Below are 17,448 nucleotides of genomic sequence, written 5' to 3'. Positions count from 1 at the left end.
TAAAAAAAGTTTCAAGTGTGAAAATAATACAAGATGTGCACTCATTAAGTTAATGACATTGAGTTCTCCTCATTAGAAAGTAGTAGTTCTAGTGGACCAGAACCCAGGTCTTTGCCAGTTTTATGTCAGGTTGTACAGAAAATATTCTTTAAGGCTGCCAATTTTGACTATTTGAGCAAGTCTCAATGCAAGGCTGTCCTGTCACTGTGGAGGGGTTGTTTTACGCCTGTTGGTACATGTTTACAACAATTCTACAGCCAAAACCTCACTTGCTTTTCTCAGTTTGTACTTTTACAGTGTGATTTGAATATCCAATCATGTTTTACGCTTTTTAGAAGCAAGGAAATAGGAGCAGACTATTTGGCCCCTTAAGTCTGCTCCACCATTCAGTGAGATTATGGCTAATCTGCAACCTAACTCTATAATTCCAAATTCCACCTTTGCCTGATATCCCTTAATACCTTTGGTTAACTGAAGTCTATCAGTCTTTAGTTTTAAAATTAACAGTTGATCGGACATCAGTGGCCATTAGCAGAAAAGAGTTCCATACACCTACCAGCATTTGTTTGTAACAGTTAGATCATTTCTTTCTGAAAGGTCTGGTTTTAGTTTTAATTTTAATTATTAAACTGTCTCCACCGCTCCCCGCCCCCCCCACGCCAAACTCCCCAACCATTGGCGATAGCTTCTCATTACCTGACCTATCCGCTTCCTTTAATATTCCTTCTGCACCAGTTGCTAAAGGTGCAGAGGGCAGTAAAGAAGGCAAATGGTATGTTGGCCTTCATTGCAAGAGGTTTCGAGTATAGGAGCAGGGATGTGTTGTTGCAATTATACAGGGCCTTGGTGATGCCATACCTAGAACATTGTGTGCAGTTTTGATCTCCTTTTCTGAGGAAGGATGTTCTTGCTCTCAAGAGAGTGCAACAAAGGTTTACTAGGCTGATTCCAGTGATGGCAGGACTGATGTACGAGTGAGATTGACTAGGTTAGGATTGTTTCTGCTGGAGTTCAGACAAATGAAGGGGGATCCCATAGACACTTATAAAATTCTAACAGGACTAGACAGATGCAGGGAAGATGCTCCCGATGGTGGGGGAGTCCAGAACCAGGGGGTTACAGTCTGAGGATTCAGGGTAAACAGTTTAGGACGGAGATGAGGAGACATTTCTTCACCCAAAGAGTGGTGAGCCTGTAGAATTCATTACGACGGAAAGTAGTTGAGGCCAAAACATTGAACGTGTTCAAGAGGCCGTTGGATATATTACTTGAGGCGAAAGGCGAACAGGATCAATGGTGGGGGTGGTGGAAGCAGGATTAGGCCATTGAGTTGGATGATCACCATGATCTTGATGAATGGAGGAGAAGGCTCAAAGGATCAAATGGCTTCCTCCTCCTCCTACTAGGTTTTGGACATTTCTTTAACCTCCAAAGAATACAAACTTTAAGTTCTCCTTGCAATTTAATCCTTAAAATGTAGCTATTTTTCTAATAAAGCTAGTAGGTTCTCCCCTCAAGGCCTACATCTGGTTCCCAAAATTGCTTGTGATACTTCAGACTTCACCCATCTTTTTAAGCTTAAACTATGACAGTTATCCATAAGTCCTCTGGATATAAAGGCCTGCATCGATTAGTTTTTCTGATTATTTTCAGTACTACTTAATGACGTTTTAATGATCAATTTACCTGGACCTTCCCTCCAAGACGATCGACATCCACTGTTTCTATCTTTTCACCATTTACGAAGTATCCTGTTCTATCCTCCTTGGTTAGCTGACACTGAAATCCATTCAGCACAGTTTTGTCCAATCACTCAATCTAACCCTAGATTATAATCCAGGGTTTCTCAAACTGAGTTGCAACATCCACTCTGGATTTTGGGATTGTGAAATCCCCACATTTTTTATAATGGTGGGTTGTAGCTGAATGGACAGCTGTTTGAGGCTTGATTCTGCCTGCAAAATGGTAGGTGTCTTTTTTCAAACAAAACCCTGAATTTTAAACATATCCCATCACTGTCAGCCTCACTCTTGCTCCCTGCACAGAGGCTGAAGGCATCTCCCCTCCCCAACCTAACTCAAACCCCCCCCCCCACTCCACACTAAATCTTCCCTCCAGGATCACATTGAGGTCTGGGCATTAAAACTGAGTCATGTCAGAAAAGGTTGGGAAGCTCTATTATGATGTACACCTCTATAATTCCTGCAATGTGTTTTTGGCAAGCTTAGATGTGAGGCTTTTGATTCTTTTAAAATTTATTAGTGTCATAAGGTAGGCTTACATTAACACTGCAGTGAAGATAGTGTGAAAATCTCCTAATCGCCATAATTCGGCGTCTGGGTACACTGAGGGAGAATTTAATATTGCCAGTGCATTAACCAGAACGTCTTCTGGACTGTGGGAGGAAACCAAGCGCCCAGAGGAAACTCATGTAGACAAAGGGAGAATATGAGACTCTGCACAGACAGTGACCCAAACCAAGAATTGAACCTGGGTCCCTGGAGCTGAGGCAGCATCGCTAAACGCTGCCATCGTGCCAGCCCGTTACAATAAGTACAGCAAGTATCTGAGGCACCAATACAAATCCTTGCAGGACACCACAAGCTGCCAATCTACCGACTGGACAATCTGACCGATTTTCCTACTCTCGATGTCTCTGACTGCTGAACCATTTTCCTAAGTGGGTCAATAATTTGCTTTCATTTCCATGAGTTTCAACTCTCACAGCTTTTTATGAGGAGCTTCTTCACAGGCTTTCTGGAAGTCCATATGAATACTATCCGTTCCTCTATGGATTACTATAGTAATGTCCTCAAAAAATTTAATCAGGCTCCCCAGGAATGAACTATTCTTTACAAATCTGGGCTGGCTGTCTTTGACCAGCTGAAAGATTTTAAGGCATTAGAATCCTAGAATCGCCCATTGAGTCTGCACCAACAACAATCTCACCTAAGCCCTAGCCCTGTAAGCCCATGCATTTACCCTGCTACTCCCCCTGACAAACAGTGACACAGTGGCTAGCATTGCTGCCTCATTGTGTCCGGGACCTGGGTTTAATTCCAGCCATGGGCGATTGTGCCGAGTTTGCACATTCTCCCTGTGTTTGCGTGGGTTTCCTCCCACACTCCAGAGATGTGTGGGTTAGGTTGATTGGCCATACTAAATTGCCCAATAATGTCAGGGGGATGAGCAGGGTGAAAAGTGGTGTTACAGGAATAGTGCCTGGGTGAGATTGTTGTCCAACCCAGGCTCAATGGGCTGAATGGCCTCCTTATACACTGTAGCGATCCTATGATTCCATGAATGTAGCATAGCCAATCAGCCTAACCTGCACATGTTTGGACTGTAAGAAGAAATCAGAGCACCTGGAGGAAACCCACAAAGACAAGGGGGGAACGTGCAAACTGCACACAGTCACCGAAGGCCAGAATTGAACCTGAGTCCCTGGCGCTGTGAGGCAGCAGTGTTAAGCACTGTGCCACCTTATCCTTAATTATAAACTGTAGTAATTTCCTGACACCAGACATTACAATAATTGGTATTTTATATTTTCTGCATTATTCAACTATCGTACAATGATATAAACTTAAACCTTCAACTGACATTTATTATGATGATTGCTGTCTTGAGAAACTGAAGAGCGTATCAAGCTTTAATCCATTGTCACTAAAATTAATTTCTAGAATTTGGCAGCTCAGTATTCCTTAATCTGCTCATGCATCCAGTAATGCTTCAAACTGCTAATATTATGGTGGAAATAAGTATCAGTTTAATAGCAAATCTGAAAAAGCAAAAGGGAAATGTTCAACTGGACCAGCAAATGTTAAGTGCTGGTAAGCCACTTAATTGTCCTGCATTTTAAAAATTATTTCATGAAACCTGGTTGCTGGCTAGGCCAGCATTTGCTGCCCATTCCTAATTGCCCTTGAGAGAGTGATAGTGAGCCCCCACCTTGAACTGCTGCAGTGCATATTGTGTAGGTACATCCAGCATATTGACCCACATGTAGCATTACATCCTTCACAATTCAGTCCACTTGCTCAGTTACCACATGACGATGGCCATGGGAATAGACACAAAATTGTTCAGCAAAGAGGGAGTGTCAACGTGTCTTACGGAACAGCATTGCTGGGATGTAATGGAGATGATAAAGGCACCCCACCTGGAGTACATTCTGTACCCTTTCTACCTTCAGTGCTTCCTCTAACTGGTCTATTATGCATTTGTGGGACAGGGATATCACTGGCTGGTCAGCATTTGTTGCCCATCCTTCGTTGAGAGTCAACCAAACTGGTGATCAACAATGAAAGAAGGCACCAGTTAAGAGAGAGTGATAGATGATAAACAAAAAGAATCTCGTCCATGTTTGACCTGAAACCATAAGATTCAGAATCATAGAATCCCTACGGTGTAGAAGGAGGCCATTTGGCCCATTGAATCTGCACTGACTCTGATATATTATCTTACCCATGCTCACTTGCTGCTTTATCCCTGTAAACCAACACATTTACCCCACTGATTCCCCTAACCTACACAGTTTGGGACACTTAAGAGTTAATTTAGCAGAGCCAATCTACCTTACACAGTAGTTAGTGTCGCTGCCTCACAGCACCAGGGATCTAGGATCGATTCCTGGCTTGGGTCACGGTCCATGCGGAGTCCGCACATGCTCCTTGTGTCCGCGTATGTTTGCTCCTGGTGCTCTGGTTTCCTCCCACAGTCCAAAAGACTGTGGGAGGAAACCGGAGCACCAGGTTTTGGAAAATGGCTGGTTAGGTGCATTGACAATGCTAAATTCTCCCTCAGTGTACCTGAACATGAGCCAGAGTGTGGCGTCTAGGGAATTTTCACAGTAACTTCATTGCAGTGTTAATATAAGCCAACTTCTGACACTAATAAATAAACTTTAAAAAGCTTTAACCACATCTTTGGACTTTATGAGGTCTCAAGTCATCATTTTGTGTTCCCAGGGTTAGCCCTATTTGACTATATTCCACACTGTTCCTTGAATGTATGCTGCCAATGGGACAGGACATACCCAGGAAAGTGATGGAGGAGTTTAAGACACTGGATGATGATCATTACTCACAGAATCATTCCTATGTCAGACCATTGACTGATCTGTGAAAAAACTCCAACATTGTTGACATTGGGCCAGAGATGTTAGTGGAGGAGGGTTTTGCAGGGTCAGCTGCACTGTTCCTTTCTCATGCCCAAATCTGATACCAAGGTCACAGCTTAGTGCTCCCTCTGGTGATATCTTCCCCCAACAAAGGGAAGGCAATGGCTAGTGGTATTATTGCTAGACTCTTAATCCTGAAATTTAGCGAATTTCTGGGACCTAGGTTAGAATCCCCCCAACAGCAGAATTGGAATTCAACATAAAAAGTCTGGAATTAAGAATCCACTGATGATAATGAAACCATTTTTGATTGTGCGGAAAACCCATCTAGTGCTATTATCACTAAGGTATTAATCCAGAAACTCAGCTAATGTTCTGTGGACATGGGTTCGAAAAGCACCACGGCAGATGGTGGAATTCAAAATCAATTTTAAAAAAACTGGAATTAAGAATCTACTAATGACCATGAAACCACTGTCGATAATTGAAAAAACCCATCTGGTTCACTAATGTCCTTTAGGGAAGGAAATCTGCTGTCCTTACCTGTCTGGCCTACATGTGACTCCAGAGCCACAGCAATGTGGTTGACTCTTAATTGCCCTCGGGCAACCAGGGATGGGCAATAAATGCTGGCCAACCAGTGATGTCCATGTCCCATGAATTTTAAAAAAAGGGTTAGTGTGAGTTAATCCAGAAACTCAGCTAATGTTCTGGGTACCTGGGTCCGAATCTCATCATGGCAGATGATGGAATTTGAATTCAATAAAAAATATTTGGAATTAAGAATCTATGATGACCATAAAACCATTGTCCATTGTTGGAAAAACCCATCTAGTTCACTAATGTCTTTTCGGGAAGGAAATCTGCCCCTCTTGCCCTAATATGTGACTTCAGGGCCACAGCAATGTGGTTGCCCTCAACTGCCCTTGGGCAACTAGGGATGGGCAATAAATTCTGGCCAGCCAGTGACACCCATGTGCCATCAATATATAAAGAAAAACTAATATGACCAAATTGTATAGTTCATCCACAAATCAGAATAAGTATTGGCTAGAAGTGCTACATAATCAGGGCTATCCTCAGCATGAACTGCCCCCACCTCAGCACAGCAACCAATTAGCTGAGCTTCTGGATTAATAATCTGACAATAATACTACTAGGCCATTACCTTCCCTTTGTGGGGGGCAGGTATTGCCAGAGGGAGCACTACTCTCGAATTAGGGCATGAGAAAGGCATGGTTCAGCTGACCCTGCAAAAGCACTGACTGGTGTGACCACTTGTGCGCAATTCCCTTTCCTTAACTCTCAAATTCCCTGGCCAAAATAATCGCCAAAAGCTACGACTAAACAAACTGTCTCAATCCTTTCACCCATAGCTGCTCCCAGTGCGAGAATTTGTGTTGAGAAATCTAGATTTTGTAATGCATTCGTCCCACAGGCACCATGCAATCAAAGCATACCTTCATGAGAAATAACAGAAAGCAATTCATGCAGTCAAAAGCCGGGCCAAATATAATTCAGGATCTTGCTTTATTTTTACAGAACTTTGAACTTACGCTAGCTCCTTGAATACAAGAAAATGCAATATTTTTCTTAAATCTTGATGCTTAAACCCGAACTGAAGTCAATGCAGTAACTTGTTATGTGAGTCTCAACTGGCTACCTCCAAGTAGACCGTATAGGAGAACCAAGTATGATGAAAGAGAGAATGTATTTTTATTCATTCAAGGGATGAGGCGTCACTGGCCAAGACAGCATGTATAGCCCATCCCTAATTGTCCTTGAGAACCATGATGTGGCGATGCCAGTGTTGGACTGGGGTGGGCACAGTAAGAAGTCTCACAACACCAGGTTAAAGTCCAATAGGTTTATTTGGTATCACAAGTTGTCGGAGCATTGACTCACCTGATGAAGGAGCAGTGCTCTGACAACTTGTTACACCAAATAAACCTGTTGGACTTTAACCTGGTGTGGTGAGACTTTTTACTGTGTCCTTGAGAAGGTGGTGGAGAACTGCTTTCTTGAACCGCTGCAGTCCATGTGCTGTAGGTACACCTGCAGTGCTGTTAGGGAGGGAGTGCCTGGATTTTGACCCAATGACAGTGAAGGTACAATGATACATTTCCAAGTCAGGGTGGTGAGTGGATTGGAGGGTAATTTCCAGGTGTTGGTGTCCCCGCGTGTGTGCTTGAGAACCAGCAAGCAACTGTGTGAACAACGTGGGTTGTGGTTGGAAAGAAATAGCATTTATAAAACACCTTGCCAAAATTAAGAAAATTGTAAAATGCCTTTCAGGCAATAAATACTTCCGTAGTGTAATGCCTGTGGTAATATAGGAAATACTACAGGAATGTGCATGAATCATGCTCCCCCAGTGCAGCAATGAGACAGATGACCAATTGATTTATTTGTTGGTTGTGGGGTAATTAGTGGTCAGGATACCACTTCTCTACTTTGAGCGGTGGGATCCATAGGATCTTCTATGTCCACTCGAGAGACAGCAACCAGCTTCAGTTGTAAACCTCACCTCAAAGACAGCAATCTCTGACAGTGCAGGACTACCACAAAGAACAAAGGAAAGAACAAAAGAGGTTACAGCACAGGAACAGGCCCTTTGGCCCTCCAAGCCTGTACCTACCATGCTGCCCGACTGAACTAAAACCCCCTGCCCTTCCAGGGACCATATCCCTCTATTCTCATCCTATTCATGTATTTGTCCAGACAGCCCCTTAAAATTCATTATCGTATCAGCTTCCACTACCTCCCCCGGCAATGAGTTCCAGGCATCCACCACCTTCTGTGTAAAAAACTTGCCTCGTACATCTCCTTGAAATCTTGCCTCTCACACCTTAAACCTGTGCCCCCTAGTAATTGACTCTTCCACCTAGGGAAATGCTTCTGACTATCCACTCTGTCCATGCCCCTCATAATCTTGTACACTTCTATCAGGTCACCCCTCAACCTCCGTCATTCCAGTGAGATCAAACCAAGTTTCTCCAACCTCTCCTCATAGCTAATGCCCTTCATACCAGGCAACATCCTGGTAAATCTTTCCTGTACCCTCTCCAAAGCATCCACATCCTTCTAGTAGTGTAGCAACCAGAATTGAACACTTTATTCCAAGTGCCACCTAATTAAGGTTCTATAAAGCTGTAACATGACTTGCCAATTTTTAAACCCAATGCCCCGGCCGATGAAGGCAAGCATGCCGTATGCCTTCTTGATGACCTTCTCCACTTGTGTTGCCACTTTCATGATCTGTGTACCTGTACGCCCAGATCCCTCTGCCTATCAATACTTTTAAAGGTTTTGCCATTTACTGTATACTTCCTATCTGTATTAGACCTTCCAAAATGCATTACCTCACATTTGTCTGGATTAAACTTCATCTGCCATCTCTCCACCCAAGCCTCCAACCGATCTATATCCTGCTGTATCCTCTGATGGCCCTCATCGCAGTAGATGTCTTTTGTCTATTCCCAAGGCAAATGAATATTGTCACAAGAAATAAAGCTGTCAAAGGCTTAAAATCAGCCTCCAGCCAAACAAAGTGGCAAACTGAGAATTTGCCAGATTGATGGTACAGATGCATGTAATGCAAGTGATTAGAAAAGCTAAGAGAATGTGTCAGGAAGCTGTGTTAGTTTTAAATGATCAATATTTATATTATGGATGTTAAAAATCAAGTATAGTGGGTTTAATTTAATGTTTCTGTGTAGGAAAGGATACAACTCATTAGATTCATGTTAGACAAAGGTGCATGTGTGGGGATATTTAGTTTTAGTTCAAATTGTGCTATGAGAGAGTTTATGATGGGTAAAGTAAACAAGAGCTTGGAGAAAGAATGTGATGTTAAAGAAGAGTAAGAGGTGGCTTGATCAAAACCTTCAAGATCCGGAGGAATATTGACAGGGTGGATGCCGGGAGGATCTTTCCTTTTGTTGGAGCATCTAGAACTAGAGGTCACTGTTTAAAAATGAGGAGTCACTCATTTAAGACAGAGGTGAGGGGAATTGATTTCTCCCTGAGGATGGTGAGTCTCTGGAACTCACTTCCACAAAAAAGCGAGGTAGATTCTTGGTTAATAAGGGGGTGGAAGGTTATCAGGGAAGGCAGGAATGTGGGGTTGAGGTTATTATCAGATCAACCATGATCTTATTGAATGGTGGAGCGGGGTCGAGGGGCAAGTAGCCAATTCCTGCTTCAGATCTGTATGTTCATACATCAGGAAGGGATTCTGGTAAAAGCAACACCAGTGGTTTTTCAATTAACAACTGTTACCATATCAAAGGATTCTAATGTTGAGTTAACTGTGCTAAATACGACAGTCAGCCGAGGCCGGAATTGAACCCGGGTCCCTGATGCTGTGAGGCACCAGTGCTAACCACTGTGCCACCCTGCCATCATTGGATCTAACTTCAGTGTTTATCATTGAGCCGAGGTACTTGAATTTGTCCAGTGCTTCTATCTCAGTGCTTCCAATCTTTTCCATTGCCATTTAGAGTCATGATGTTGGATTTGTCTCATTGATTTTCAGTCAAAAAGACTCCCTGTGCCTTTTATCTGGACCTGCCATTTTCTGGAGTTCTCCCTTTGTTCTGGCTATGAGTGTGCTGCAGTCTACATATCTGAGACTTCTTCTACTATGACTTCCTATGGTGAGGCTATCTCTCCTATAGCTCTGACTGAAGGGCAGCATGGTGGCACAGTGGCATTGCTGTCTCACAGTGCCAGGGACCCGGGTTCAATTCCAACCTTGGGTGACTGTGTAGAGGTTGCATGTTCTCCCTGTGTTTGTGTGGATTACCTCGGGGTTCTCCAGTTTCTACTCACAGTCCAAACATGTGCAGGTTAGGTGGATTGGCCATGCTAAATTGCTCCTTAGTGCCACAAGATATGTAGGTTAGGGAATTAATGGGGTAAATATGTGGGGTTATGAGGATGGGGCCTGGATTAGATGCTTATAGTCGGTGCAGACTGGATGGGCTGAATGGCCTCCTTCTGCACTGTAGAGATTCTATGATTCTATGAACTCTTCCTGTATCATTCTCATTATCTTCTCTCCCATAGTATTAAACATGGCGTTGGACTGGGGTGGGCACAGTAAGAAGTCTCACAACACCAAGTTAAAGTCCAACAGGTTTATTTGGAATCATAGGCTTTTGAAGTGCTTCTCCCTCATCAGGTGAGTCTAGTATCGTATCATAGTCTGAGGATTCAGGGTAAACCTTTTAGGACGGAAGTGAGGCGACATTTCTTCACCCAAAGAATGATGAGCCTTTTGGAATTCATTACCACAGGAAGTAGTTGATGCCAAAACATTGAATGTATTCAAAAGGTGGCTGGATATAGCACGTGGGGTGAATGGGATCAAAGGTTATGGGGAAAAAGCAGGATTAGGCTATTGAGTTGGATGATCAGCCATGATGGTAATGAATGGTGAAGCAGGTCTGAAGGGCCAAATGGCCTCCTGCTGCTCCTATCTTCTATATTTCTATGTAAACGACACGGGTGCCAGAAGACAACCCTGCCTGAACTGGAATTGATTTGTATGCCTAGCACCAACCCGGAGGACTCCTGAATTGTAGTTCTGTGTAGCTCTTGTATTAGCCACACAAGATGTATGGGCACACCAAAGTCTACATGTGCATTCCATAGAGCATCGTGTTGGACTGTGTTGAAAGCTTTGGCATGGTCTGTGAACATGGGCCACAGTTGAGCTTTCTGCTTATTTTCATATGTCTCCATGAGATTTCCGAGCACAAGCATCGGGTCAGTTGTGCCCTTTCCAAGGATGAAGCCAAACTACCACTTCTCTCATTATTTCTCAATTGTGGGGCCCAAATTTGGACACTGTTTCTTCTCAAAAGCCAAGAGAAATTCTCACCTTGCCACTCATACTTACATCCCATGAAAGAGTGAAGAAAAGCACTTATACTCCCTTCTCCCATCTCTCCACTGACCAAAGACAGATGTGTCTGTAACTCCCTGAATGTTGCAACTGTTTAGAACAGACAAATTATGCATTTTCTCCTATGTTTTTGAGAACTGATAAATGTTTATTATTCAACTCCTAAATGTGTTGACAACCACACACATTCAACCACCCATACAGACACACAAACTCAAGGAAGGATTGAGAAGGCCTGCATCGGGCCATCAATTCTGTCTTCAAGGCCTACACAGGCAGAAGTGCCTAACCAACACATCTTTCAGACTATGGGAGGAAACCGGAGTACCCGGAGGAAACACACAGGGAGAATGTGCAAACTCCGCACAGTGACCCAAGCCTGGAATTGAACCCAGACCCCTGGAGCTGTGAGACAGCAGTGCTGACCACTGTGCCACCATGGATATGGGGTTAGGGGGTGGGGGTTGTGGGGAGGGGTGGCGGGGGGGGGAGAGCGGTGGAGGATCAGGATATTGATTTTGATAATCAGCCATGATCAAAGTGAATGGCAGAGCAGGCTCGCAAGGCCGAATGGCCTACTCCTGCTTCTAGTTTCTATATTTAAGGGCCTCAGTTGGAACAAAGCCTCACCCACCCCAGTGTAAAGTCACTGAGAGGTCAGGGCACGAAGGAACTCAGCCCATTCATTCTATTTCACACTCCTTCCCATGCCCAAAATCCCACCAGCTTGGGAGTGTAAAATTCTGGCCTGCGTTTCTGTCATGTGACCAGAGCGACCACTGTCCTCACGAATGGCCAGGCCATTGTCAAACAATGGGGATCGAGCTTTGCCCATTACACATACTGTTGGGATCGGGTTAGTTTTTTCACACCCGTTTGTCTGGATTTTAACTCCGAAGCCAATAATTCTGCAACGTTACTGTCCAACAGTTTCTTTCAGTGTTTGGAGAAGGACAGCCATTAGCCACAGGAGGGGCCTTCTGCGTTTTGATGACTGCTTAAAAATATGTTCAGAAAGTTCATTTGCGTTTGAATGATTTGTCCAGACTTTCAAGGGCCATAGTTCCATGTGTATTGACGGGAAAGGAAAGGTTGCCTGACCTCTCAACTCCATTTTGGTTTTAAAGTACAAATTTTGAATTTTTATTTCATAAATCTATAAGTCTCAATTACACAAGTGTGATAAATTCCAAGTTCCATTTCATATGCAAATTTTGAAATTGTACCGTGTACATCCAAGTTGTACCAACCTCTGTATACTTTACCACAGTCTGAAAAATAACCATTCACCATAAGATTTTATATCCTACCACTCAGCTAACTTTGCCTCCATGCTACCGCTGATCCTTTTATTCCACGGGCTTCAGAGGAAGCACATTAAGTAACACTTTGTAAAATGTTTTTTTGGAAGACTATACACATCAACCACACCACCCTTACCAACTCTCTGTTACCATGTGAAAAAACTCAATTGTTAGTTAAACATGAATTGCCTTTAACAAATCTGTGCTGGATTCCTTGATTAATCTGCATGTGCCCAAATAATTATTAATTTTATACTGCGTTTATCTTTTGGATGAGATATTAAAATGATATTACATCTACTGCCTCAGACTCCATAGCACTATTTTGAGAAAAAAAGGGGAGTTGTGCCCAAAGCCTTAAATTAACATCACAAAGGATGCAGATTATTTAGTCATCATATTGTTGTTTGTGAGAGCTTATGGTGTGCTGTTTGGTTGCTACGGTATTTCCTAAGAACAAAGAACAGTACAGCACAGGAACAGACCCTTTGTCCACCAAGCCTGCATCGATCACGTTGTCCTATCTCGACCAACCGCCTGTACTCCCCTATTCCCCACCTATTCATGTGTCTATACAGAATAAGTCTTAGATGTCACTAACATACCTGCCTCAACCATCGCACTTGGCAGTGTATTCCAGGCCCCCACCACCTCTGTTGAAAAGCATCCCCTGCACATCTCCACTGAATCTTTCCCCCCTCACCTTGAACTTGTAATTCCTTGTAATTGTCATTTCTGCCCTGGGAAAAAGCTTCCAACTGTTCACCTTATCTATCTATGCCCCTCATAGTTTTATAAACTTCTATCAGGTCTCGCCTCAGCTTCCGTCTTTCCAGGGAGAACAATTCCAGTTTGTTCAATCTCTCCTCATAGCTAATACCCTCCATACCAGACAACATCCTTGTAAACCTTTTCTTCACTCCCCCCAAAACCTCCATGTCCTTCTGGTAGTGTGGCGACCAGAATTGGACACAGTATTGCAAATGTGGCCTAACCAACGTTTTATACAAGTGTAACATAATTCACCAACTTTTATACTCGATGCCCCGCCGACGAAGGCAAACATGCCATATGCTTCCTTCAACACCTTCTCCACCTATGCTGCCACTTTTAAGAATTTGTGGACCTGTACTCCCAGATCTCTCTGTGTGTCTATGCTCCTGATGGTTCTGCCACTTACATTATAACACCTCAAGATACTTAATTGGCGACATAGTGCTTTGGGATGTCCTGTAGTTGTGAAAGACTTTGTATAAATGTTAGGTTTTCTTTTCTTGAGGGAAGATTGCACTGTTGGAGGCACATCTTTTCATAGAATCACAGAATGCCTACAGTGCAGGAGGAGGCCATTCAGCCCATCAGGCCTGTACCGACAACAATCCCAGCCAAGCCTTATCCCCCATCTTTATCCTGCCAATCCCCCTGACACTAAGGGACAATTTAACATGGCCAATCTATCTTTGGAGTGTGGGAGGAAACCAGAGCACTCAGAGGAAACCCACACAGATACAGGAAGAATGTGCAAACTCCACACAGAATGTGACCTGAGGCTGAAATTGAACTCGGGTCCCTGGCACTGTGAGGCAGCAGTTCTTCTGATGTTCACTTGAAGCATTAAATTGAATTTGCTCTCTGCTCTCTTAAACAGATATAAAAATGGGTGTTACAATGGCACATGTTTAGCACTGATTTGATTTGATTTATTATTGTCACATGTATTAACATACAGTGAAAAATATTGCTTCTTGCACACTATACAGACAAAGCATACCATTCAGAGAGCAGAAAAGGGGTGCAGGATGTGGTGTTACAGTCATAGTTAGGGTGTAGAAAAAGATCAACTTACTGCAAGACAGGTCCATTCAAAAGTCTGATGGCAGTAGGGAAGAAGCCAGTTAATACGTGGTCTCAGACTTTTTCCCGACCGAAGAAGATGGAAGAGAGAATGTCCGGGGTGCGTGGGGTCCTTAATTATGCTGGCTGCTTTGCCGAGGCAGCGGGAAGTGTAGACAGAGTCAACGGACGGGAGGTTGGCTTGCATGATGGATTGGGCTGCATTCACGACCTTTTGTAGTTTCTTGTGGTCTTGGGCGGAGCAGGAGACATACCAAACTGTGATACAACCAGAAAGAATGCTTTCTATGATGCATCTGTAAACGTAGCTGACATGCTAAATTTCCTTAGTCTTCTGCGAAAGTAGAGGAGTTGGTGGGCTTTCTTAACTATAGTGTTGGCATGGGGGGACAAGGACAGGTTGTTGGTGATCTGGATACCTAAAAACTTGAAGCTCTCAACTCTTTCTACTTTGTCCCCATTGATGTGGAGTCCGCATGTTGTCCCTGTGTCTGCGTGGGTTTCCTCCAGGTGCTCTGGTTTCCTCCCAGAAGATGTGCTGGTTAAGCGCATTGGCCGTGCTAAATTCTCCCTCAGTGTTACCCGAACAGGCGCTGGAGTGTGGCGACCGGGGGATTATCACAGTAACTTAACATAAGCCTACTCGTGACACAAATAAACTTTTTAACTTTTAATATATGCAAATAAACAAGTGTTGCTGCAGTTACTAATTGACTGTAGGTAAGTGAGTATGTTGAGGGAAGTGGTGAGGTGCTACATAACTTCCCTGCCAAAGAGGAATGCAGGGGCTGAACGTCCTGTCCCTCTATTCCTGGTTGGATAAGACACTGGGTTCAGGGGAATAGAAGACCACTGGACATGCGACACTGTTACTCTGCGCCCAAAAGCAGATACTGATCCTGAGTAGCTGCACTGGGCACCAGCAAGCAGGCAAAAGGAGAGCCAGTCTGCAATGTGCCTGTGTAGGTTACAGTACACGTTTGCAACACCCTGGCGCATGCCCATTGCAATCAGAGGAGGAATTTGCAAATTGCAACCAGCCCTGGTCTCTGAAGAGAAGTCATTCGATGTATTTTTTTGTAGCGCAGGCGCGGTGGCCAAGTGGTAAGGCGTCGGTCTCGTAAACCGAAGATCGCGGGTTCGAACCCCGTCCGTGCCTGAGGACAGAAATATGATCCTTTTAAAACCAGCCACAATGAAGCAGCCTCCAGGTCCGGGAGCTTATATATATAATATATAAATGCCCCAGACCCACCACATCCAATTTATTAATGCATTGCAAATGGACCCCGATCTGTTAAGAGTTTTTAATGAGCTTGTTCACAGGATCTGCACACAATCCCACTTAGACAGCAGCGACTGCCCCAGAGCTGCACACTGCTGCAACAGACAGTCTGCAATACCCTCCCTACTAATAAAGCAAATCTCATTGATTTATTTAAAGTGAGTTCTGCTCAAAATCGAAGGCACAAGCTAAAAACAAAAATTCGCGTGCAAAAACCTTAATCCCTCACTGATTTTAAACCTTTGGTTTTCTTTGAATCCTGAAGCTTGCTCTCAGTTTCCTCCTCTCGATCTCTTTTGAAATATTTACAGTCGATTTCCTCCTTCCAGTTACAGGGGCCTGCTACTACAAAGCTTCAATTGTCGCATAGTTTGACAGAACAAGAAATTGTCAACATTTGCTCCAAATTGGCCAAAAAATCAAGTATTCATAATGGCCACATGATGTGCAAATACAGAATATAAGCTGTCAAAGAGTGTTAAAGCTCCTATATAACATACACTCAATATTGTGTTCACTTAAATTAATAACTTTCCATTGAATTTTTCCAATCCTGGCTTCAGATTTTATGGTCCTATGTTGCAAGTCTTTTTTTTTAAGTGGTCTCATTAACACTCCCAAGATTCATTGGTCAAAATCACTAATGCTTTGCATTTAAAACATTATAACAACATTTCTTATTATCTCGAAACAAGGTAACGTGACAACCCTCGGAGATTTTCCGGAGTTCCAGAGAAAGAAATAGAACACAGACCTACAAAGAGCGTTCAGATAACAAACTAAAACAGAAACTGCTGACTCCTCAACCCCTCTGGAGCTCTTCACCCTATTCCACTGAAACATCCTTGGGGGTGCTGCCTGGCTGGCTACAAATCTCTTACAGAGATTGATAATGTTTCGTTTTTATCAGAAGGAGATAAGCAGTGCAGAGAAATTCTTTCTATGATAACAGGGAGAGGGAAATTGCTGACTGTGCAAATTCACTTTCTTTCAAAGCCTAACCTTTATTGCTCTGTCTCTCTCTTCCGATTGAAGGAATCGGTTCAATCTCCTGACAGGGGATGAATGATTGGTATTTTCTGGTTTGAACCAGCAGGGGGTGCGGAAAGAACATCCCACCGCAGGCGGAGGTTGGCTTCAATCCGACACAAGTTTCCAGTAAATGGCTAACTTGGCTTTTTCTCCTTTGAAATCAGGAAACTGGGGCGATGCGGGAGTCTTGCAGGTTTAAGCGGGCGCATTCCGGCCACTTGGGTCAGTTTCAATGACTTCTGTGTGCATGCATGACTGACTCTGAAAGAGCAGAAACATCGACCTGAAGTTGGAAGTGCAGAGCTAAAGTTGTTAGAAAGTTACGGGATAGTTTTCAATCTGATACTGTAGCTGGAATCCACCACTCTTGTTTAAAGTTTATTTATTAGTATCACAAGTAGGCTTACATTAAAGCTGCAGTGAAGTTACTGTGAAAATCTCTAGTCACAAGGGGATTTTCACAGTAACTTAATTGCAGTGTGAATGTAAACCTACTTGTGACTAATAAATACACTTAACTTTTTACTCCAGCGCCTGTTCGGGTGCACTGAGAGAGAGTTTAGCATGGCCAATTTCAGTGTCTGCTATCTACCTTCAATTTTTTTTTGTACACACATGTAGATTCTGGATACACAGAATTACGTGACTTCTCATTTCGCCCAAATTCTTAATTTAAATTGAAAACCATGTATTGAGATGGCATGGTGACATAGTGGTTATTATTGCTGCCTCACAGTGCCAGGGCCCTGGGTTTGATTCCTGGCTTGGGTCACTGTGTGGAGTTTTGATGAGGAGATGCCAGTGTTGGACTGGGGTGGGCACAGTAAGAAGTCTGAGAACACTAGGTTCAAGTCAAACAGATTTGTTTGAAATCATGAGCTTTTGGAGTGCTGCTCCTTCCTCAGGTGAGTGGGGAGTTTGCACACACTCCCATGTCTGT

General features: G+C 43.5%; 1 non-coding gene across 1 annotated transcript; it reads left to right on the top strand.

The window, feature by feature from the left end:
* Window positions 1-15,278: 15,278 nt before the first annotated feature.
* trnat-cgu (transfer RNA threonine (anticodon CGU)) lies at window positions 15,279-15,350 on the top strand. The gene has a single exon. It is a non-coding gene; the product is annotated as a tRNA-Thr (tRNA).
* The last annotated feature ends 2,098 nt before the right edge of the window (window positions 15,351-17,448 follow it).

The sequence above is a fragment of the Carcharhinus amblyrhynchos genome, chromosome 18 (assembly GCF_965287045.1).
Source record: "Carcharhinus amblyrhynchos chromosome 18, sCarAmb.v2.hapA, whole genome shotgun sequence".
In the NCBI taxonomy this organism is placed as follows: domain Eukaryota; kingdom Metazoa; phylum Chordata; class Chondrichthyes; order Carcharhiniformes; family Carcharhinidae; genus Carcharhinus; species Carcharhinus amblyrhynchos.
The sequence above is the reverse complement of the archived record's forward strand: the minus strand, read 5'-3'. Positions and strand labels throughout refer to the sequence as shown.